The sequence below is a fragment of the Orycteropus afer genome, unplaced genomic scaffold (genome assembly GCF_000298275.1).
Source record: "Orycteropus afer afer isolate SDZICR_OR568_19922 unplaced genomic scaffold, OryAfe1.0 scaffold00043, whole genome shotgun sequence".
In the NCBI taxonomy this organism is placed as follows: domain Eukaryota; kingdom Metazoa; phylum Chordata; class Mammalia; order Tubulidentata; family Orycteropodidae; genus Orycteropus; species Orycteropus afer.
In genome coordinates, this window is record NW_006921630.1 from 8,862,423 (window position 1) to 8,885,682 (window position 23,260).

The following is a 23,260-nucleotide window of genomic DNA, read 5'->3' on the forward strand; positions in this document are numbered from 1 at the left end:
AGAAATTTCTTGGAGATGTGCTATATTTGCAGTCTAAAGGGTATGTCTACTCTGCTCTGACTGCCAAGGTTGCTCTGTGTTGCTGTGGTGGGAGGATTTTTTTTCCTTCACATTTAGATCTATGATACATTTTGAATTAATTTTCATATAAGGTGTGAGTTAAGGGTCAAAGTTCATATTTTGCATATAGATGTCCAGTTGTTCCAACACTATTTGTTGAAAAAAACTACCCTATCCTTATTGAATTGCTTTCACATCTTTGTCAGAAATCAATTTACCGTATTTGTGTGGGTCTATTTCTGGACTCCGTTCTATTTTAATAACTTCTTTTTTTGTTGTTGTTTTTTGCCTCCTTGTCACCCAAATTCCTAAGTGTCTGCCCCCTAGTTAATGGTTTACTCTCCATTCCCTTCCCACCTCTGGTAACCAAAGAATATTTCTTTTTGCATGAAACCCTTTTCTTGACTTTTTACAGTAGTGATCTCATGCAGTATTTGTCCTTTTTTGATTGACTGATTTCACTCAGCATAGTGTCCTCTATGTTCATTCATGTTATGAGGTGTTTTTCAGATTCATCATGGTTCTTTAAATTGCATAAGTATTCCATTTTGTATATCTACCACAGTTTGTTTATCCATTCATCCATTGATAAGCACTTAGGTCTATGCTTCTATCTTTTTGCTGTTGTGAATAGTGCTGCAATGAATATGGGTGTGCTTTTATCTGTTCGTGTCACAGCTCTTATTTCTCTAGGATATATACCTAGTAGTGGGATGCTGGATCATATGGTATTTCTATTTCCAACTTCTTAAGGAAATGCCATATGCCTTTCCACATTGATTGTACCATTTTATAGTCCTACCAGAAGTATATGAAAGTTCTAGTCTCTCTACCCTCTCACCAGCACTTGTTTTCTGATCTTGGCTGTTAATGCTGGAGTGAAACAATATCTCATTGTGGTTTTGATTTGCATTTTTTCTAATGGCTAATGACTATGAATATTTTTTCATATTTTTGTTAACTGCCTGAACGTCTTCTTTGTTCTGTTTGTGTTCTCTGCCCATTTTTAAATTAGATTGTTTGTCTTTTGGTTGCTTTTTAAGGACATGCCATATCATTTTCCACAGTGGTTGTACCATTTTACAGTCACAGGGGTTTTTATAGACTTTATTGGCTTTCGGCATGAAGAGACAACTTGTATTCCTTCTTTCTTTTCTTCCTTCTTTCTTTCTTTCTTTTTTTAATGTGTTAGACTGTCCAGTTTATTTATTTTAATTGTAGCAAAAATATATATAACTCAACATTTGCCATTTCAACATGTTTATAAGTACAATGTAATGACTTTGATTATTTAGTCATGTTGTAGAACCAATACCCGTATTTGTCTGTTGTCAGATTTTCCATCACCGGTAACAGATATTCAGTGCTTCCTAAACACTATTCTATTTTAAGTTGTCTTCTCCCAACCTGAGCTCTGGTGGTGTAGTCCCTAAGGCATTTGGCTGCTAACCAGAAGGCTGGCGGTTCAAACCCACCAGCCACTCCTCAGAAGGAAATTTGGGTGATCTACTTCCGTAGAGATACTACCTTGGAAACCCAAGGAGGAGTGATGGCAGGGAGTTGGGCTTTTTTTGAAGGGGGTATTCTCCCAACCTGCACATGGCCAATAATTGTTAAATGGCTAATAGCTTTTTTTTTTTTTCTTTTTTTTGCCTTGGCTGAGATTTTTACTTTATATGTGTTACACACAATTACCTTGAAAGAATGACATCATATGCCAGGGTTGATGAAAATTTTAATTCTCCAGCTTCTTGAAGTTTCTCTGATTTTGTGGTATCAACAGAGGGTGCTTTTGATTCTGAGCTCCTTGGGACTAGGGAAAATGTCTACTCATCTTTGTATCAGCTCCTTCCACCACCACCCTTTTTTTTCCCAGTGCCCTGGGAGTAGTTGAACAAACTCAAAACTCATTTATAAGTAAGTACAGGAGGCTGTGATTTTCTTATGGTGGTAGAAAGAGAGGTGCTCTAGCTGACCTAGGATCAGGCTTATTCAGTTGATAAAATCTGTGGGCTTCCGAACTGAGGCTCAGTCATGATCTGGAAAAGGCTGGTCCCCCTCCCCCAACATCCTAGTCACACTGATGGTGTCTGGACCATCTTATTTCTGAATCCAATTCTTGCAGAATGAATTCTGGGGTCCTGTGACACAGATGGTACTTAGAATCTGATACCACTTTAACTTACCCATAGAAGGATTGATAAGGGATCCTGGAAGTTAGTCTGTTCCCTTTCCCATGAAGGCTGGGAGGTAGGAGATTATGCTAAGTAAGGGAACTATGTATTAACTTCCTTCCATTTCATCCTGAGTGGTTGTCAGGACAGCTTGCTTGCCAGGGCCATCAAAGACAGGACAGAGAAGAGGGAGAAGGAAACTGTTTCTTGAATTCACAGTAAAGGCTTCTTAACCTCATTTTTTTTTTGTTCTCTTTTCTCTTTACAATTCTCTTTGTAATTCATAGGCAATTACAAATTTCATTCAATAACTCATTATTCATTCAGCAAATATTTATTAAGTGCCTATGATATGTCAGGCACTATTCTGGTTGCTGGGGAGACAGCAAAGAATAAAACAGATAAAAGTTCCTGCCCTTAAGAAGCAGACATTATATTGGGGAAATACATGCAAAATAAATAGCTAAAACAAGTGGTATCAGATAGTGATAGGTGCCATGTGAGAAAAATTAAGCGGGAGAGGGGAACACAAAATGCCTAGTGGGTAGAGGTTGCAAGTTTAAATGGGAAGGTCAAGGAAAGATCACATTGAGAAAATGACATTTGAACAAAGATGAGAAAAAGATGCAGGAGTAAGCTATGGGAATATGTGGGGGAAGAGTGTCCCACATAGATGGGCTCAAAGATCCTGAGATGGATATTGCCAGATGTATTTGAAGAACAGCGATGAGGACAGTGAGGTGGAGGGCACTGAGTGACTGATAAAGTGGGAGGCTATCTGATCAGAAGGAGAGAGAACAGCCTGCCAGATGCTGGGAAGCTTTGTGGACCACAGTACAGACTCTGGTTTTTACTCTGAGTGAGATGGGAAAACCTTGGAGAGTTTGAGGAGGGGAGTGATGTAATCTGAATTATGCTTGAAAAATATCACTCCAGCTACTTTGCTGAGAATAGACTAGAAGGGAGCAAGGCCAGAAGTGGGCTATTGCAGTGATCTAAGATAGAAGTGATGGCAGCTTGGACCAAGGAGGTAGCAGAGGAGGAGGTGAAAAGTGGTTGGATTCTGGATATGATATTAAGGTTGAGCCATCGAGTTCTCTGGTGGATTGGCTGTGAGTATGAAAGACATAGTGAAGTGCCTAAGGCACTTGACTGCTAATCAGAAGGCTGGTGGTTCAAACCCACCAGCCACTCCTCAGAAGGAAGGTTGGGCAATCTACTTCATAGTGATACCACCTCGGAAACCCAAGAAAGGATCTCTATGAGTCAGGTCCAACTCAACAGCAAACAACAACAACAATTTGGAAAAGAGCATGGGTGGAGTACTTTTGGAGGAAGATTAAGGACTCTGATCGGACATGTTACATTTGTGATGTTTATTTGACAAGAGGATGTAAGATGTAAGGAAGGAGTTGGATAAATGCCCTTGGAGTTCAGGGTAAAAGCCTATGCTGGGGATAGAAATTTGGGAAGTTTCAGTGTATAGATATGGCATTTAAACTCATGAGACTAGATGAGATCACCAAGTAAGTGACTGTATAGATAGAGAAGGCAAAGGATTCCAGAGCTGGGTTTCAGTGAAAAGATTCTGGGGAGATGAGGAATGAACAAAGAAGGCTGAGAGGGTGGGAAGGTGAAAATCAGAGAGAATGATGCGCTGGAGACCAAGTGAATGGAACATTCAAGGACTAAGTCGAGGGGTGATTAGTTGTGTCAAATGCTGCTGAATGAGTCAGGTAAGACCAGCTCATAGTGACCCCCATTGTGTTTCCAAGGCAGTAAATCTTTACAGAAATAGATTGTCCCATCTTCCTTGTGCAGAGCAGCTGGTGAGTTTGAACCACCAGCCTTCTGGTTAGCAGTCAAATACCTTAGGCACTGTGTCCCCAGAGCTCCTTAGAGGTTTAAGAGAGGATTGGAAATAAAGAGCACATACCATTGTTTTGAGTTTGGTTTTAAAGAGGAGCAGAAAATGGGCATGTAGATGAGACAACAATATAATTATTTGCTGATGGGGATAATCCATTAGAGATAAGAAACATTGATGATGGAGAGGGAAGAAAATTGCTGGAGCAATCTCTTACAGTAGGTGAGAGAGGATTGATTTAATGCACAGGTAGAGAGGGCTTGGCTTAGATTGGAGCTTAGATAGTTCATCCATAGTGCTAGGAGAACAAATGGCTGCAGAGGCTGGTATGTGGGTAGAAGTGGTGGCAGAAGCTATGGAAATTCTTTTCCTATTGCTTCTATTTTCTCAATGAAATGAGAAGTAAGGTCATCAGCTGAGGGTGGGAGGAGCAGGATGTTGGAAGTTTGAGGAGAAGGTATAAAATAGTTTTCTAGGAGAGTGAAGGAATGAAATACTAGGGAAAAATATCTGATTGCTGGGCAGCATTAAGGACCTACTTGGGTCTAATGTGAGACCAGTAAACCTGTGTTTTCATCTGGACACATTCAGTCGCTCAGATCTGAGTGGGAAGTAGGTAGAGGCTTGACTTTTATCAGAGTGTAGTGACTAATGGCTGCTAACTGAAAGGTTGACGGTTTGAATTCACCTAGCAGTTCTGAGGAGAATGAACGACCTTGTGATCTGCTCCCATAAAGATTGTTTTTGTTGTTGTGTGCTGTCGAGTTGATTCTGACTCTTAATGACCCTATTTGACAGAGTAGAACTGCCCCATAGGGTTTTCTAGGCTGTAATCTTTATGAGAACAGATAAAACTATAAAGATTACAGCCTAGAAAACCCTGTGGGACACTTCTCCTCTGTCACAAGGGGTTAGTATAAGTTGAAATTGACTCAGCAGCACCTAACAACAGCAATAACAGTTTTTCCATGTGAGTATAATGAAATGAGATAGGGTCAAGAGAGTGACTGTAGCATAGCAATGGAATTTAAGCTAAGAGCAAAGGCTGGAACTCTGATAGCTCAGTGGTTAAGCACTCAGCTTCTAATTGAAAAGTCAGTGGCTTGAACCCACGAGGTGCTCTTCGAGAGAAAGATGTGGCAGTCTGTTTTTGTAAAGATTTACAACCTTGGAAACGCCATAGAGAAATTCTACTCTGGTATAGGGTCGCTATGAGTTGAAATGGACTCCACGACAATGGGTTTAGTTTTTTATCTCTCTCTTTTTTTTTTTCATATTAGAGAGGAAAGGTGGGGGAGAGAGTGTGAAAGTAGTAGAATAAGTGGATATAGGCACTTTTTGAAATGTTAATCTTGAATCTTCTGGACAAATTCAGCCTGTGGAATAGCCTGAAAAACCTGCTCATTGCAAACAGCAAGTAAGAAGTGGGCTTTGAGACCAAATGTTCTGATTTTTAATTTAGTGCTCTGACGGCCCCCAGTAGACAGAACACATGTGAGTGAGTGAGTAAAGCGCTGTGTGCATGTGCATGTGTGTACATTCCCAGAGTAAGCTGTGACCACAAGGTGGCTATATACACCTCCTGGGCCCCTCGTGACTTCATTCTTAGAGCACCTGGCCTTGCTTCAGCCAGCTCATGCTCAATTCAGAATGTTGACTTGGGAACATTTTGGGATTGAAACCCACCAGGCCCGCCCACCTACCTTACCAGCTTTGTACTCTGTAATCTTGTTTTCCTCCTCAGAGTGCCTGTCTAACTCTTTTTTAAAACACATTTACGTTTGCAGCTTCTGCTGCTGCCTTTGGCAGTCTGTTCTCCGTGTTCATTATTTGTCCTCTCTCTAAACACTGCAGAGCCTTCCCCCTGCACCCTGCCCGCTGGGCCAGGAGCCTTGGTCTGCTGCCTTCCACTCTATGCTTTCCTCTGTGGGTGGAAACTGCTTTCTCGCTTTTACACTAACACTCGTATGTCCCCAACCCCAACTACCATTACCCCTGGAGTTATTCCTGCCCTTGGCATATCCGAGATAATAATTTGTCAGACCCGGGATGCCATCCTATTTGGGGCTTATTGCAAATAAGTTACATTTGCCTCCTGACCTCGTACCTACATTTCACACCATGCACCAGGCTGGTCTCCAGGTCTTTGGTCTATGCAGAGCTATTAGGCTGGCACAGGGTTCCTTTTCTTTCTTTCAGCCCACTCTAATATGCAGTTTAGTTTCTAATCCATGGCCAGAGGCCTCAAATGCCTGATGTGTCACAAAGACCTAGGCTTACAGGTGATTTTCCTGTTCTGAGGCAACACCAGGCCCTGGGACTAAGGGCTGAAAATTATTGGGAGGTGGTTCACTGGTAACTCAGTGGTTGTTTCAGGTACTTCCCCCTGGACCACTCTGGAATCCAAATCTTTAGGGAACCCCAGCCAGGCAGGGGTGACACAATGCCATTCTCTGGCATGCTGTGTGAACCACGAGGCTGTTATTTGTTTTTCCCTCAATTTGTCAATGATTGGAAAAGTATCGATGGAACAGTTTATTTCAGTGCCTCTCAGAGTGTGGTCTACCTTAGAATAACCCAGGGAGCAACTACTATAAATGCAGATTCCTGGACCACATCCCTGATCCAATAAACCAACATCCTCAAAAGGAAGACAAAGGGATCTGTATTCTTAAGGAGCTCCCTCATTGATTCTGATGCTACACTGAAGTTTGAGAACCACTGCTTCACATGACTGCAGTTGTTAGACCTGGGAGCATGAGGTGGAGTATCTTTAGTCTGTCTGGCTCCCTCAATAGATTTCCATGCTTATTGATATTTGTCTAACATAAAGTGATTGGCACACAGCAGGCTCTCAGGAAATAAATTTATTGACTTACCTCTAGAAGGGGTGATAAACCACGTACATGGTAACTAACACACATCTTGTAAGAACAAGGTGCACTGAAGATAGTAAGTGGGAGATGTATAAGCAGATGTATAAGCAGAGCTCTCTGGGAGGACTAAGGAGGGAGTGGATAATTTAATGTGAGTTTCTACAGAGCTTCAAAGGAAGCTCAGGACTAGCTACTCTGTGTAGACTGTGGGCCCTGCTTTAAGTGAGGCTCATTGAGCTCAAGGGGAGCCAGTTATGCTGAATGGTGCAGCCTCTTTTTGCTGTCAGAGCTAATGACAGTAGATCAGGGGCTTTATTCTTAAATGCTGTTTTATATTCTTACTTTTTCTTGGGGACAAACCTCAGAAGTTGCCTTTAGAAAGGAAGTGGGGAGGTCTGGGAGTACTAATTTTCTCTTACCTATCATTTCCTTGGGAGCTCTGGTGGCGTAGTGCCTAAGGCACTTGACTGCTAACCAGAAAGCTGGTGGTTCAAACCCACCAGCCACTCCTCGGAAAGAAGATGGGGCAATCTACTTCCATAGTGATACTGCCTCGGCAGCCCAAGGAGGGGTCACTATGAGTCAGATCCAACTCGACGGCACATAACAACAACAACAACATTGTTTCCTTAAACAGCTCTGGTCGTGCAGTGGACAAAGCATTCAATTGCTTACCAGAAGATTGATGGTTCAAACCTACCAGCCACTGCATGGGAGAAAGATGAGGCAGTCTACTTCCGTAGAGATTTACAGCCTTGGAAACCCTATGAGGCAGTTGTACTACATCCTCTGGGGTTGCTATGGGTTGGAATGGACTCTATGGCAGTGGGTTTGGTTTGGTTTGTTTTACCCTCTCCTCTACCCTTCCTCCTCTCCTGGCTGTTAAAAACAGTTTGCACAGATTTACATTTCTTTGCCTTCTGAAATCTTTTATTTTACAGTTCTCAATTTTTTCTCAGTGGTGAAATTCCAGCTGATGCTTTTCCTAATGACCTATATTCATCCCCCCCCCCAATTATACCTCAGTTATCTCCCAAAGGAGTTCCTGGGTGTCACACATTGTTAATGTGCCTAGCTATTAACTGAAAAGTTGGAGGTTCAGTTCTACCTAGAGGTACCTTGGAAGAAAGGCCTGCTGATCTACTTCCAAAAGATCAGTAGAACTTTCTTCAAAGGCAATTGAAAACCCTGTAGTACTCTGTGAATGCTACTCTGACACACATGGGGTTGCCACGAGTCAGAATCAGCTTGACAGCACCTGTTTCATTTTTTTTCTTTTTTAAATCTCCCAAAGGGAAAGGAAAATTGAATAAGAAAGAAAGCAACTCTTTCCTCCAAGGTGTCAGGCACTATGGGGCTCTGAAAAGCTCTCTTTTGAAGGGACTCTTAAGACCCCACATTTCACAGCCTACCTCCCCCTTCCATGAGCTATTATTACCTGTCCACAAGAGGAAACAAAGCAATCTGTGCACTCAAGGAGAGGTGGAGTAATGGAGTTAATCAGAAGGAAAATATTTTTTATTTGACTTGTGAGTAGAATTTTGGTTTATCATCTGCATATGAATATGCCTGGTGTTCTGGGAAATCACAACATTTCATGTAAAATAAAGAAGGCACAGTAATGAGACCAGCCTCAGAAGGCCTGGGATGCCTCCTTCTATTTTTATTGCCTCAGCTTCTCCTTGTTTCCTTATTCTTAAGAAGCACCAGCTGCACATGGGACCCTTTATTCCAGGATGCAGTCTCCTCATCCCTGGGAGCAGGCAGGTCATAACACCCTCTGATGGTCAGAGCAGGCCACTTGTATTTCCATCCTCTTGTGGGTGCTTCGGAAACCCAAGGAGGGGTCACTATGAGTTGGGTCCAACTCGACGGTACATAACAGTGGGTGCTTAAAAGAGCTCTGGTGGAGTATTTGACTGCTGCTAACCAGAAGGTTGGCAGTTCAAACCCACCAGCCCCTCTGTAGAAGGAAAATGGGGCAATCTACTTTGGTAAACACTTGCTGCCTCGAAAGCCCAATGGGGGTTGCTGTGAGTTGGAATTGACTCGATGGCACTGAGTTTGGTTTGGTTTTGGTGGTAGGGGCTTAGATCCCTGGGAAGTGCAAATAGTTGGTGCTCAAAAACTAACCCAGAGGTTGGTAGTTTGAACCTACCCAGTGGCACTGCGGAGGAAAGGCCTGGTGAGCTGCATGTAGAAAGATTATAGCCAAGAAAACTCTATGAAATAGCTCTACTCTGTGTCACATGGGCTTGGTAGGACTGGTGCTGAGCCCCACCACTCCCTTCCTCTCTTACTCTCATCCTCACTGCCCACTATTCCTAGGCTGCTGGCCCCTTCCCTCTTGATCAGGGACTAGTCAGCAGTGTTCTGTGGGTGTCTTTGGTGACTTCCATAAAATCTGTTTCAAATTTTGTTGTTTTAAAAGTTTTTTAAGTTAATTTTTAAATAATTTCATTGTAGTAAAGTATATATAACATAAAATTTGACATTTCAACCACGTTTAAGTGTGTAATACGGTGACACTGATTACATTCACAGTATTGTGCAGTCTTCACCACAGTCTACTTTTTCAAAACTATACATCACCCCAAACAGAAGCTCTACCAGTTAAACAATAACTCTCCATCAGATTTTTAAAAAAAAAATTTTTTTAACTGTCATACTTCCTTGAATCCAAGTGATTATCTACTCTATCAGAAATTTAGTAACAGCATTTTGGGGATGGGAGGAGGGAAACTACACTGTATTCTCTTTCTCTCTATTCTTATATTCTAAGTTCTAAATCGTAATATGAAGAAAGGTATATCTTAGAACTGAGAAAATTAAGAGAAAAAAAATCTAATTAAAAAGGCCACATATAATCGATTCATTATAGACCAAAATTTTGCACTTACAGCCCACCTGTGGTGCCACTGGCTTGATTCATGTTTGTATAGACCTTGGAGTCCAGCTCCCTCTGTCATCTGTGCATTTATTTGAACTTGGTGTAAATGTGCTATTGATTAGAAAGCTTGTAGTTCTGTGTTAGTCTTTTAAAAAATTCAGGCCTGCGCTTGTTTGCTCACATAAAGTGATATAAGTGAGCACACTGTTACTTTTCTGTATGATTCAGGATTTTCTCAATACTGTGAAACTAAAACAAAATACAAAAATAAACTGGATGCCAAAGGCTGATTCAAAGCGGCTATAGTCATCTATAACCTGAACTTAAAATTTTTATCTTCCTAAAAGCAATCTCATTCTTTGGAGTGATCATATATGTATGTGCTCTATATTTAAATTCAAAGTGAAATAAACATTGAAATATCATAAAAATAAACTTAGATTAAATATATAAAATAAATTTATGCTAAAGATGTGCATTTGTGTAAGTTTTAAGTATTGGGGTTCTGATGAAGATCTTGTTTGAAACAATGATTTCTACTTCAAAGGTTGTGTAGCACAGTGGTTAAGAAATCTGGCTCTACCCTTCCTACCTATGGAACTCGGGCAACTTATCTCACCTCTGTGCCTTAGTGTCTTCATCCAGAAAGTGAAGATAATCATGGTACCCATCTCATAGGGTTGTAGTGAGAATTCATTGATGTAACATGGATAAAACTGTTGGTGAGCACTTTGCACCTGGTAAGCACTATAGTATTGTTGTTGTTGTTACGTGCTGTTGAGTTGGACCCGACTCCAAGAGACCCTTCCTTGGGTTTCCGAGGCAGTATCACTATGGAAGTAGATTGCCCCATCTTCCTTCTGAGGAGTGGCTGGTGGGTTTGAACCACCAGCTTTCTGGTTAGCATTCAGGTGCCTTAGGCACTACGCTACCAGAGCACTACGGTATTAGCTATTATTATTAAAAAGATTTTGTGAGAACTTCTCATCTGGAGTAGGCAAGCACAACATCTTCTTCAGTGACCCACTGTGCATATCTTCTGCCCCTCTCAGACTGCTCCTACTGTGTCTCTCAATCTAGCTACTATGCACCTTCTGTTTGCATCTTGGGCCCCTAAGTGGTGCAAAGGGTTAAGCAGCTTGACTGCTAACTTAAAGGCTGCAGGTTCAAGTCCACCTAGGGTGCCTTGGAAGAAAGGCCTGGTGATCTATTTTGAAAAAATCAGCCATTTAAACCTATGGAACACAGTTTTGTTCTGACTTGCCATGAGTCAGAATTGACTTGATGACAACTTTTTTGGTTTTTGGTTTATTGTCATCTTTGCTCCAAACATTCCCAATTTTGACTGCATTTTCTTTGAATTTCATGAGTTAAATTCTCCCTGATCACAGAGCCTTCTCTGACTATCCCTGAGCAATTCAAAGGAGAATAGACCTTTCTTTCACGGAGCTCTCTCCCTAGACCTAAATGTCAGTAGCATTCATTTGACATTTTTCCCAGATTCCCCTGTATTAATGGTTTTCTTCTAGGTGCTTATGTTGCTTTTCCCTATCTAGATGTCATTTTGTCTTCCAGCATCAGCCACAGTAACCTGGACATGTTTTAGTGTCCAGTAAATATCCATTGATTGATTGATTCATAGAGTGGCTCCGTGGACCCACCAAAGACGGTGTGGCTTCCTGACTGCCCAAGCTATCAGGATATCACAGTACATGCTCTGTTTGCAGATGAGTGGGCTGCATCAGGAGGGATGCTGCTAATGCTTGACAATGTGTCACTGCCACCACTGCAGGCTCCACTTTCCCGCTCCTGTGACAAGGAGAGAGAGAGAGAGAGAGAGAGAGAGAGAGAGAAGAAAATAACAACTAGTGAAAAGTAGAGGAACAAGAATTTATTTCAGTGTTTACCGAAGGTTTTGTGTGTAATTAGCAGTTTATTTCTGTGACACAGTTGGCCTTCCTGGCTTGGAACCTGGCTCTGAAATACTCTTAAAGAGATGCATACCCATGCAGTCTGAGAGATGATTGGACATTGGGACAGAATGAAGAAAAGGCATGCACTGTCTTCCATGATGAAATATGACCAAGAACAGCTCCCAGGTTGAACGTAAAAATACTGTAATACATACTACTTTGATATGTACTTTGCCAGTACCATTTGTTAAAAGAGGCTATCTCTCCCCCATTTAATGGGTTTAAGCCCTCTGGCATACATCAGCTGTCCATAGATGGATGATCTATTTCTGGATTCTTAGTTCTGTTCCACAGCTAGTCTATTTGTCTATCGATGTACCCATACTACAGTTTTGGCCACTGTGGCTGTATAGTAGGTTTTGAGATCAGGGAGTGTGAAACCTCCTACTTCGTTTTCTTCTTCAGTAGTGCTGTGCTTACCTGAGGTCTCTACTTTCCCTATAAAGTTGGTGATGGATTTTTCCATGTCCTTAAAGAATGTTGATGAATTTGTATCAGGATTTCATTGAATATATAGATTGGTTTGGGTGTTAATGACATTTTTACAATATTCAGTCTGCCTATCTATGAGCATGGCATGTTCTTTCATTTATGTAGGTCTCTTGTAGTACTGTTTTGTAGTTTTCTTTGTATAGGTCTTTTGTGTCCCTGCAAAGATTTATTTCTAAGTACTTTATCTTTTTTGGTAGCTATTGTAAATGATACTGTTTTCCTTACTTTTCAGAGATCTCTTTGTTGATGTGGAGGAATCCAACTGATTTTTGTATGTTGATCTTGTATCTTGCCACTTTACTTAATCTTTCAATTAGTTCCAGGAGTTTTCTTGCTGAGTCTCTAGGGTTTTCTCTATATAGGATTGTGTCACCTGCCCAAATAGAGATAGCTTTACTTCTCCTTTGCCAATTTGGATGTCTTTTATTTCTTTTTCTTGCCTTATTGCTCAGGCTAGGACTTGCAGCACAGTATTGAATAGAAGTAATGATGGAAAAATGCCCTTGATCTTGCTTAGAAATATAGTATTGTTTATATTGTATTGAAATCCATGTCTATGTTTGGTTCAAAATGGCTTCTAAACACATTTAACTGAATAACTGTTAAAACACTGATGTTGCAGATGCTACCAAATTCTAATGTACTTCTGAATTTTTTACATTTTCTGTTAAGACTATTAGAATAAAATTATCTACAGCAGTGTTCCTGAATGGACTGGGGGCTGAGTACTTGGTAAAGATTTTACTGGGCTGGCGTAATGAAAAGACCATGGCAATGTTATTTTTCGTGAAACTAAATTTGTTCAATTTGAAATTGAAATTGAAAATGCTAATGCCCTCCTTTGGCAAAATTAAAAAGTTACCCACCCTGTGTTTCTCGTTCTTAGTTGCTTTCGCGTTAGCTCTCACACGTGGTGACGTTATATATAACAGAATGAAACACTGTCTGGGCTTGCATCATCTTCATGATCCTTGGTATGTTTGAGTTCAGTGTTGTGGCTATTGGGTAGTACCTTCCAACATAGGGAGCTTATCTTCTGGCACTATATGACACAGATAATATTCTGTTGTGATCCGGAGGGTTTTCATTGGCTGAGTTTCAGAAGCAACTCACCAAGACTTTATTGCTAGTCTCTTTGAGGCTGGAGGCTCTGTTGACACCTTTCCACCATAGGTAACCCTGGTTGTACTTATACTAATGGTGTAGCTTCCAGTATCACAGCAACTCATAAGCCATCACAGTATGACAAATTGACAGACATGTGGTGGAATCACTCTATTGCAGTCTCCAAATTCTCTTGCTTTTGTTTTGTGAAAATTTTCTGGCTTTTGAAAGCTTAAAAAAAAAAAAAAAAAATCACCATATGGATTTTGTCTATGTAATAGATTAATATATTATGGTGATGTAAGCATATTATTATAAATTACATAATTGTGAATGCATAATATTGTTGTTACCAGCTTGATGCTTGTTTTCTCTAACATTTTAATGATACTGAGCTTTTTACATTAATTTAAAAAGAATTAGTAGTCACTTATGTGAGTCGTCACCAAAGAAAGGAATATCTTAGGAAACCTATTAGGCTGGTTTAGCAAGTATCATGGGAGCTCTGGTAGTGTAGTGCCTAAGGCACTTGACTGCTAACTAGAAGGCTGGAGGTTCAAACCCACCAGCCACTCTTCAAAAGGAAGATGGGGCAATCTACTTCCGTATATGGAATGAGTAGCATAGTGGCTAAGACACTTGACTGCTAACCAGACGGCTGGCGGTTCAAACCTACCAGCCACTCCTCGGAAGGAAGGTTGGGCAATCCTACTTCCGTAGTGATACTGCCTTGGAAACCCAAGGAGGGGTCGCTATGAGTCGGGTTTGACTCGATGGCACATAACAACAACAACAATATGGAATGAGGTAGTCTGTGACCTTGGACTGCACTCAGAATAAGACCTGGGTTCCAGCTCAGGGTTTGTTTCTTATCACTGCTGTCTCCCCAGTGAACTCTGTGAGACTCACTCTCCTTTTATTTACAGTTGGCAGACCAATTCAGAGTTCATGCTATGGCTCTAAGAATTCAGTAAGTTGTACATGTGAAAGTACTGTCTGCACCAAGATGTGCTTTATAAATTTAAAGTACTATTAAAATACTTTAATGTTATGAACATTACATTAAGAGGATTTCTATTACTGAGTTTACAATGCAGATTTTTTTTCACGTATCATCTCCAAATGTGTTTTGACAGATATGGTCAACTGGGTCCCTTGGAAGAAAAGTGGAATACAAATTCAAAATGTTGTTAGGATCCTTCTCTTTCCTTTGTGCACAAAACATCATAATACCATGACTTTTTTAACCGTTTCTTTGATGTTATAAAACAAAGCCACCATTGGCGGAGTAATTTCTATAAAAACAGCGGTTTTCTAGGTGAAGCAGAAAAGAAAGGGAGTGTGGGAGCTTGAGTCATTTCCCAAGGGACGTTACCTTCACACTAAATAATTTGGGGTGTGTGCCCCACTTGCCTTAGAGAGTACCTCTCATGGTTGTCACCAACTGCCTTATTGAATCAGAGAAGCTGCCAGTTTGGAAGGACAGGCAGGGCCTAACAGGTAGCAGATACATACATACCCAGGTGATTGTAATCATCCTTGCCCCCTACTCCCATTCAGATTCTTGGCAGTACATGTTCCTCAGACACAGGCTAGCATTGTCACAAGCTTCTCTGTCTCCCAATATTTCCAGTAAGGCCTCTTTCTCTCCACATTTCTTATGTTCCCCAGGTCTCCCACTTTCCACTCTCTTTGACTAGTGTGACACAGCCCCTCAGGGGCATGCCACCTGACTGAGCTGGGAAGAAAGGCCTCTATGGCCAGCCAAGTCATGAAGATAATGCTGCCCAAAGGGGTAAATGTCATGGCTCCAGTCCTCCTGATACAATACCCTTCATTGCCTCATTGAGCTAGCAGTCTTGGCCTACCTTCTAGGACCTCAGTCTACACAGGCACATGAACGTTACCTGCCATCCTGCACTACTATAAACAGCTGTACGTAGCAGCGTGCCATGCCTGGGAAAGGTTACCGCATGCAGAGAGTAATTGCCAGTGTTTAGTCTGCATGTGCTTGTGTGTGACAGAGCAGGAGGGAGGACACATTCTTCTCTTTTGTACCCAAGTTATTTATTGCATTTGTCTTACGACTTCCATTTAGAGCTAAATAAGCTGCAAACTAGGTTATTTAAACTGGATCTCGGTGCCTTCAGCAAGCAGGGAAGTAGGCGGTGAGGAGGGAGAAAGGTGGGGGATTGAGCTGAGAGATTCAGAGAAAAGGGCCAAAAGAAACACAGTTTAAGTTTATTTTTCCCCCCTCCTTTCAGTGTGTAAGGCATAGGTGTGCTATGGTTTGTATACATAAAACCCTTTTGCTGAACGATCTTGGGAAGCAGCTGCCTATGGACATATCTTGTTGTATTACAGTTTATTTAAAAACCAACCAACCAACCAACCAACCCTACGGCATGGCTTAGCGTTGTAGCTTGTGCAAAACCTAAAGCAAGCTACTCCATCTCTTTGCCTTCCTGTTTTGAGCACATCCCTTCGGTCCCTGCCCTGCCCGTGTGCAGCTTAACAGGGAGGCATGTAAGGAAGCATGCGCCTGAGGCAGAGTATAGTTGCTCTGTCCAAATGAAGTTTCAGAGGGTCCCATATCCCCCTCACACACATGTCTCTCTCTCTCTCTCTCTCTCTCTCTCTCAGTATGTGTGTGTATTTTAGCTGAGTCTCCCTGTAGGCCTGGGTAGCTCTCTGTCATTTCAAGAGACTCTTGGTTGATCAAAACCACTCATGAATTCTCTTTTGTACAGATTTGATAAAGGGTCTTTCTTGAGTACTGGAAGTACTGTACATAATTCATCACATGAAAGAAGATGGAATGAAGTAGAAAGAGCGAGAAGAGATAATAAGTGGGGAATTAAAAGTTTTAAGGTTTGTTATAAGCTTGGAGTATGAGTCAGCAGCACATATGTCTTGAGGGAGAGCTTTTCAGAAGGCTGAGTTTTGGGGTAGGGGCCTAAGCGTCCCAAAAATGGGAGAAGAGGACCCTCAGAAGGAGCCATAAGTGGAGGGTTTGAAGGAGACAGACCTGAGGGGCAGGAAGAAAGGGGCAGATTGTGAGTGGGGAGGGAGGAATTCTAGCTCTGCCCTGCTTCCTCCCCTTGCCTCCAAGGAAGGAAATATCCTGGGGCCTTAATCATCTCTTCATCTCTCATTACTCTCCTGGCTTAATTAAATTCCTGTTCTAATTTGAAAGAGCTCACATATCCTTTTCTGCTGTGGCAACCAATCTCTTTTATGAAACCCACCCTGACACTCGAAGGAGCTTATGGCCTCCATGGGGACTTGGATTCTCTGTGGCCTTTGTAATAACGGTCAGTTCAGTAGTGAGCAGAGGTTAGCCTTAGAAGCAGAAAGGAAATATCTTGCAGTAGTCAGAGTCATCTTGTTTCCCATGACATCATACTCTGCCACTTGCTCTTTACCACCTGGGAGTGCTATATCTCCACATCCACCGCCACCCCCCCAAAAAAAAAACAAACTCACTGCATCAAGGCCATGCGACTCATAGAGACCTACCTCCTTGGGTTTCTGAGGCAGTATCTCTACAGAAATAGATTGCTCAATCTTCCTTCTGAGGAGTGGCTGTGGGTTTGAACAACCAGCCTTCTGGGCAGTCAAATTACTTAGACCCGACACCACTAGAGCTCCCCCCACATCCACATACTCATGTCTTTTTCACTGTGTTACCTCTCCTCATTCAGAACAAGACACACTTTGTTGGGATCTCTTTGAGCATTAATATAGTACTGAAAAAAGACATGAAAAACTTGAAACATGTGGATCATAATGTTTCAACAGATAGCAACCCCACGTGACAGAGTAGAACTGACCCATAGGGTTTTCTAGGTTGAAATATTAGAGCAGGTTGCCGAGTCTTTTTCCCATGGAGCTGTCGGGTGGCTTCAAACCACCAACCTATTGGTTAGCAGCTGTGTCAATAAGCCTCCTTGATAATAATGATAGCTGCCATTTAGTTTATACCTATGTGTGTCAGGCACTGTGCTGGGTACTTTACATGCACGGCCTTCAGTTCTTGTATTAGCCTTGCAAGGTGACACTGATCACTTCTCATTTTACAAATGAGGCAGTCCAGGCAGCAAGGCATTAGGTGACCTGCCCAAGGTTGTGGCTATTAAGATGGAAAACCTGGAATGGAATCTTACAAGCGGCTGTTGACTCATGGTGATCCCATGTGTGTCAGAGAAGAATTACCCTCTGTGAGATTTTCAGTGGCTGATTTCTTGGAAGTGGATCACTAGGCCTTTGCTCTGTGATGCCTCTGGGTGGACTCAGACCACCAACCTTTCAGTCCACTGAGCATTTGAACTGTTTTATACCACTTGGGGACTCTGGAATAGAGCCTAGTTTTGCCTAATTAGAAAAGCCCAGGGTCTTTCCACTCCTCCCTGCTGTCATTAGAGCACAGTGTTAGAAGAGATGGTGGACAATTCGAGCAATTCAATTGAACTTATTTTACACAACAAACATCAGAGGCCCTACTCCTTGCTAGGACCCACTCTAGGTGTTAGAAGGTTAGGGAGATTTTGTTATTCTGTCCTCAAGGAGAGAAGACAGACTGTGTTCAGTGGATGCCATGATAGTGTTGTAATCCTATTCAGCATTATGAATCAAGTGCTATGGGCTCATAAAGAAGATGCCGAGTATTTCGGTCTGAGATGGTCAAAACAGGCTTCTTGAAGAAAGCTTATAGAAATCAAGAGAATTTCTCTAGGCAGGGAAGGCGGGTGGGAAGGGAAATGACAGGAGCAAAAGCCAGGTGGGGGTGGGGGTATACAATTAGTATACCATATTCAAGAAGTGACCATAATGTAGGGGGTGGGTTGGAAAATGCCTGGAGAGGAGATTGGGGGCAAATTGTAAAGAACTTTGAATATCTGTTAATGTTTATAGAGTTTCTTTTGTCAGAAGAATGGTCTCATTACTTGAAATTATCAATGACTTACCTGAGCTCTGGTGGGAAGGTGGGCAATCTACTTCCATAGTGATACCACCTAGGAAACCCAAGGAGGGGTCACTGTGAGTCAGATCTGATTCGATGGCAGTGTATTTTTGCATTTTTTTTGTCTGTACTTCCTTTTGTTTGACACTGACTTTCTTCAGATTCTTGGCAGTGTTCCTGCAGTTTGGATAAGGGGATTGGTCCACTGAGCCTGAGTTCCTCATTGTCATGCCTCTGCTGATCTTGTGATTTGATCTACCTAGCTTTGTCTGTCCCCTGTCTGTTCTTCTGTCTTACTGCATTCCCCTCCTCCTTCATCCTCTGTGCTTCTATCACAGTGACCTCTAACTTTCCAGGCTCTTTCTCATTTCCAGTCCTTTTGCTCACATTGTTTCCTCTGCTTTGTGCCAACTATTCCCTTTGCTTTGCTCACATTATTCCCTCTTCATTCTTCATCTGATCAAATCCTCAAAAACAAAAAAATCAAACTCTCTGCCGTTGTGTTGGTCCCAACTCACAGCGCCCCCTCCTTGGGTTTCTGAGACAGTATCTCTACGGAAGTAGATTGCCCAGTCTTCCTTCTGAGGTTTGAACCTCCAGCCTCTGGTTAGCAGTCAAATGCTTAGGCACTATACCACCAGAACTCCTGACCCTTAAAGTTTCAGCTTAATTGTTACTTCCTCACAGAGGGCCTCTCTTGAACCTCAGTCTAAATTGAATGCCTTTGTATCATTAAATACCTTTTTCTTTTCCTTAATAGCTTTTACCACTATTTGTTGTTACATGTGTATTTGTGTGATTATTTGTTAGACTATCAACTCTGTAAGTTGACATGATTCTATCCCCCGAACCTTGCACAGTGTCTGGCATATAGGAGATGTGAAGTAAAGACTTAGTGAATTATTGGATAGAAGGGGTAATAAATTAACAAGTGGTATAAGATCATGCTGTCAGCAAGGAGATTTCTTAATGCTAGATGACAGCACAAAACCCATTAATCTGGCACATTTGCTAGCATTTTCCAATAATTTCATTGGTTTATTCTACAAATAATTGCCAAGCACCTACTATGGCTGAGCATTGTGCTAGGTGCTAGAGATATAGATGTGAAGAAGCAAAATCTCTACCGTCCTGGAGCTCATGTTCTAGTGGGAGATGTTGATGGTTTTGTTAGGTGAGTAGAAGACAGATGTTAAAAATTTTAAAAAATACATGTATGTGTGTGTGTGTGTGTGTGTATATATATATACATACACACACACACATACATGATATATTTCATGTATATATATATGAAATAGACAAATATAGGGAGACCAAAACTTATTAATGGTTACCAGGAGTGGGAGGGAGGAAGATAGGGGGGGAGTTTGCTTAGGGGACACTTAGTTTCTGTGAATGGTAGTGGAATAGCTTTGAAAAGGTTGCACAACATGATGAACATAATCACATCAAGTGTTGAACTGGCACATGTCTTGTTATATGTTTTTTTTTTTTCTTTTTTTAACCACAATGGAAAAAAACCAAAACAACTTTACACATCCATGCCTCATAAAAAAGTCAGTTTTCACACACAGTTACTCCCCACAATCTGACAAATCAAGAAAACAACCAAACATATTAAACATCTTCTCTATTCCTTCCAAACACACCTTTAGCAATACTTACTTTGAGACAATTCTAGGATAATTATATGAGCATAGACTTTGAAGATAGACTACCTTGGTTTTCTCAACTGTAAAGTGGGGATATATTAGTGCTATCTCAAAGGGTCAATGGAAAATCAAATAGGTTAATATCTGTACAGTGCTGAGAATAATGCTGAGCACGTACTTTGTTATATGTAAGTGTTGGCTATTATTCCTCCCTCTGGTCTTTTCATCACACTAAATATCCACAGTAACACAATGAAAAGTGTATAATGCCAGATAATGATAAGTAATATGAAGTAAAATAAAGCCAAGTAAGGGGACAGAGAATGTTGGCAGAGGGCAGCAGTTTCTACATCTTCACTCTTGCCCTACAGCAGCCGTTCTTCACTCAGCAGCCAGAGTGATCCTTTCACATATATCAGATCATATAACTCATCTGCTCAAAACACCTCAAAGGAAGTCTTTTGTCCAAACAAAATCTGAACACCTAACCATTGCCTACAAGGCCCAGTGTGCTCTGGCCTGATGCTCTCCTGACCTTTCCTCCCTCTGTGCCCCTCTTGTTCCAGCTTCCCTGCCCTTCTAAGCTGTTCTTGACACTGTCGGGCGCAACCACTTTTGGTCATTTCTTTTGCTGACTCTCCACCTGGATTGCACTTCTCCATGTCTCTGGAGGTACCCTCTCCCACTTCAGGTCTCTGCTCACTTCCTTCCCTTCTCAGACTACCCCATCTGGACAATACTGCCTTCCACAACATTCCCTGTCCCTTTACTTTGTAAATGTGTTAGGTTTAACATTCTCTAGGGCCAGTTTCTTGATTATGATAGAGATTCCTTTGCCATAAATGAAACCCACTGCCATTGAGTTGATTCCAACACATAGCGACCCCCATAGGGTTTCCAAGGCTGTAAATCTTTACTGCCTTAACTTTCTCCTGCAGACCAGCTGGTGGGTTCGAACTGCTGATCTTTTGGTTAGCCAGCAGATAAAGGACACAGGCTTCAGGGGTGGAGAGAGCTCTCTAGTGTGAGCTGCTTCTATTTTGATTGATTTTCTTCTTTTCTCCTCCTCCTCCCCTGTAAGAATTATATTTTCCCTCAAGCAATGTTATTTTAAAGCTGATTTTTATTTCTGTAACTGTGTTGTTGTTGTTGTTGTTGTTTGTTGTTATGTGCCGTTGAGTCAGCCCTGACTCATAGCGACCCCTCCTTGGGTTTCCGAGGCAGTATCACTACGGAAGTAGGATTGCCCAACCTTCCTTCCGAGGAGTGGCTGGTGGGTTTGAACCGCCAGCCTTCTGGTTAGCAGTCAAGTGCCTTAGCCACTATGCTACCAGAGCTCCCTAAACTAAAGGCCCGTCCCTGGGTGGGCTTGAACCACCAACCTTTCGGTTAACAGCCGAACGCGCTAACCGATTGCGCCACAGTAGTCCTTTTCATTCATTAGGCATTTATTAGGATGTTGAGGACCTACTATATGCTAGACACTGTGCTGAGTGCTGGAATGCTCCCTTTGCAGGCTTACAGTGCTTCATGTAATCCCTTACTGTGCTCAGAGTCTTTTATTTCCTTCCACCCGAACCCTGGCTCGGCTTACATCAGTCACCTGTGACATCATTATTAGACACAGTAACCACCAAAATCTTGGAACCATTCTTGTCATCTCTTTTTCTCATACTCGACATTTAATTCATCAATAAATCCTGTCAGCTCCACATTCCAAATGTGTCCAGAATCTGACCCTGTCTCATCACTTCCTGCACTACACCCTGGTCACAGCCACCACCAGAGTCTCTCCCAAATGGCACTATCACCCAAATTCAGACTGTCCTTTTGATCCTGGTTATGAAAACCTGAACATGTCATTCCTCTATGCAGAACCCTCCAGGGGCTCCTCCTCCCTCCCTGAATAAGAGCCAGAGCTCTTCCACAGGTCTGCAGGATTACACACAGTCAGCTCACCTCCTTCTCTACCCCTCACTGTTCCACTCCAGCATGGTGCCCTTCTGCAGACATGTCAGGCCTCCTGCTGTTCTGTTTGTCTGGAATGCTCTTCCTCCCTTAGCCGCTTGAGTGCCCTTTACTCAATGAGCCCTTTCCTGGCTACCCCATTTAAAATTTGAACTCCCCACTTCCCTTCACTCTCAATCTCCTTCCCTGCTTTATTTCTCTTCTGAACACTTATCACCATCTACCATAGTGTATGCTTTACCTATTTATTTTGTTTATAGGCTAACTCATCCCAGTAGAGTGTAAGTTTCACAGGGCAGGGGTTTTGTCTCATTCATTGCTGTGGACAGTTGTTATTCAGATCAATCAATACTAGGCACAAAGTAAGTATTTCATACTATTTGCTGAGTGAGTAAATGAGTGAGCAGAATATGAATTCATGGTGGGGAGACATCAATGCTCTGTATCTGGCCTTTGCATCGGGCGCTCTGGTGACCAGTGGGGTGCATTTGTGAGATAGCTGGATGTCTTATAGACCTAATCTGTGCTCTCAGAACAGCTTTCCCATGTAAGAGGTCAGCTGGCTTCAGTAGGGTTGAACCACTCACCTGAGTGCCCATAGTATTGTTAGGCCCATTGGCCATTCCAGCTCTTCGGTTAGATGAAGCCACAAAGAGACTCAAAGAGTCTCTATTAACAAAAGCAGAAGTCACTCATTGAGGGTCCACGAAATCCATGTTTATGCATGAAAGTAACTGCAGGGACTCTGGGATATGGGGTGATGAGGTCAGAATTCCCAAGGATGTCCATTTGAGGCCTTTATCTAGGCTTAGAGCTGGTGCCACAGCAAGCCTCAAACACTGCTGGGCAGAATTTGAATGTGAAAATGAATTGAGGGTAAGTAAACCTTAAAACCAGGAAGAGAAAGCTGCTGGCCTTAAGGATGGGACACCTATTGCTTATATCCATGGGGATATTTAGTGTGGTGAAAAAACCAGAGGGAAAATAATAGCAAACATTTGTATAGGACATAGTGTGTACCAGGCATCATTCTCAGCACTTTACAGATATTATCCATTTGATTTTCCCCGCTGACCCTTTGAGATAGGACTATTATATCCCCATTTTACATTTGAGAAAACCAAGTTAGTCTGTCTTTAGAGTATGTGCTCTTAACCATTATGTTACAATTATCTCAAAATTAGTACTGTTAAAGGTTCATTTAGGAAGCAGTTAGGGAGATCTGGTGGTGCAGTGCC

General features: G+C 42.0%; 1 protein-coding gene and 1 non-coding gene across 2 annotated transcripts in view; one reads left to right on the forward strand and one right to left on the reverse strand.

Moving 5' to 3' along the window:
- Positions 1–23,260, forward strand: part of CACNA1E (calcium voltage-gated channel subunit alpha1 E) — a 548,688-nt gene that overhangs the window by 168,598 nt on the left and 356,830 nt on the right. The window lies entirely within an intron of this gene.
- TRNAN-GUU lies at positions 21,409–21,483 on the reverse strand. The gene has a single exon. It is a non-coding gene; the product is annotated as a tRNA-Asn (tRNA).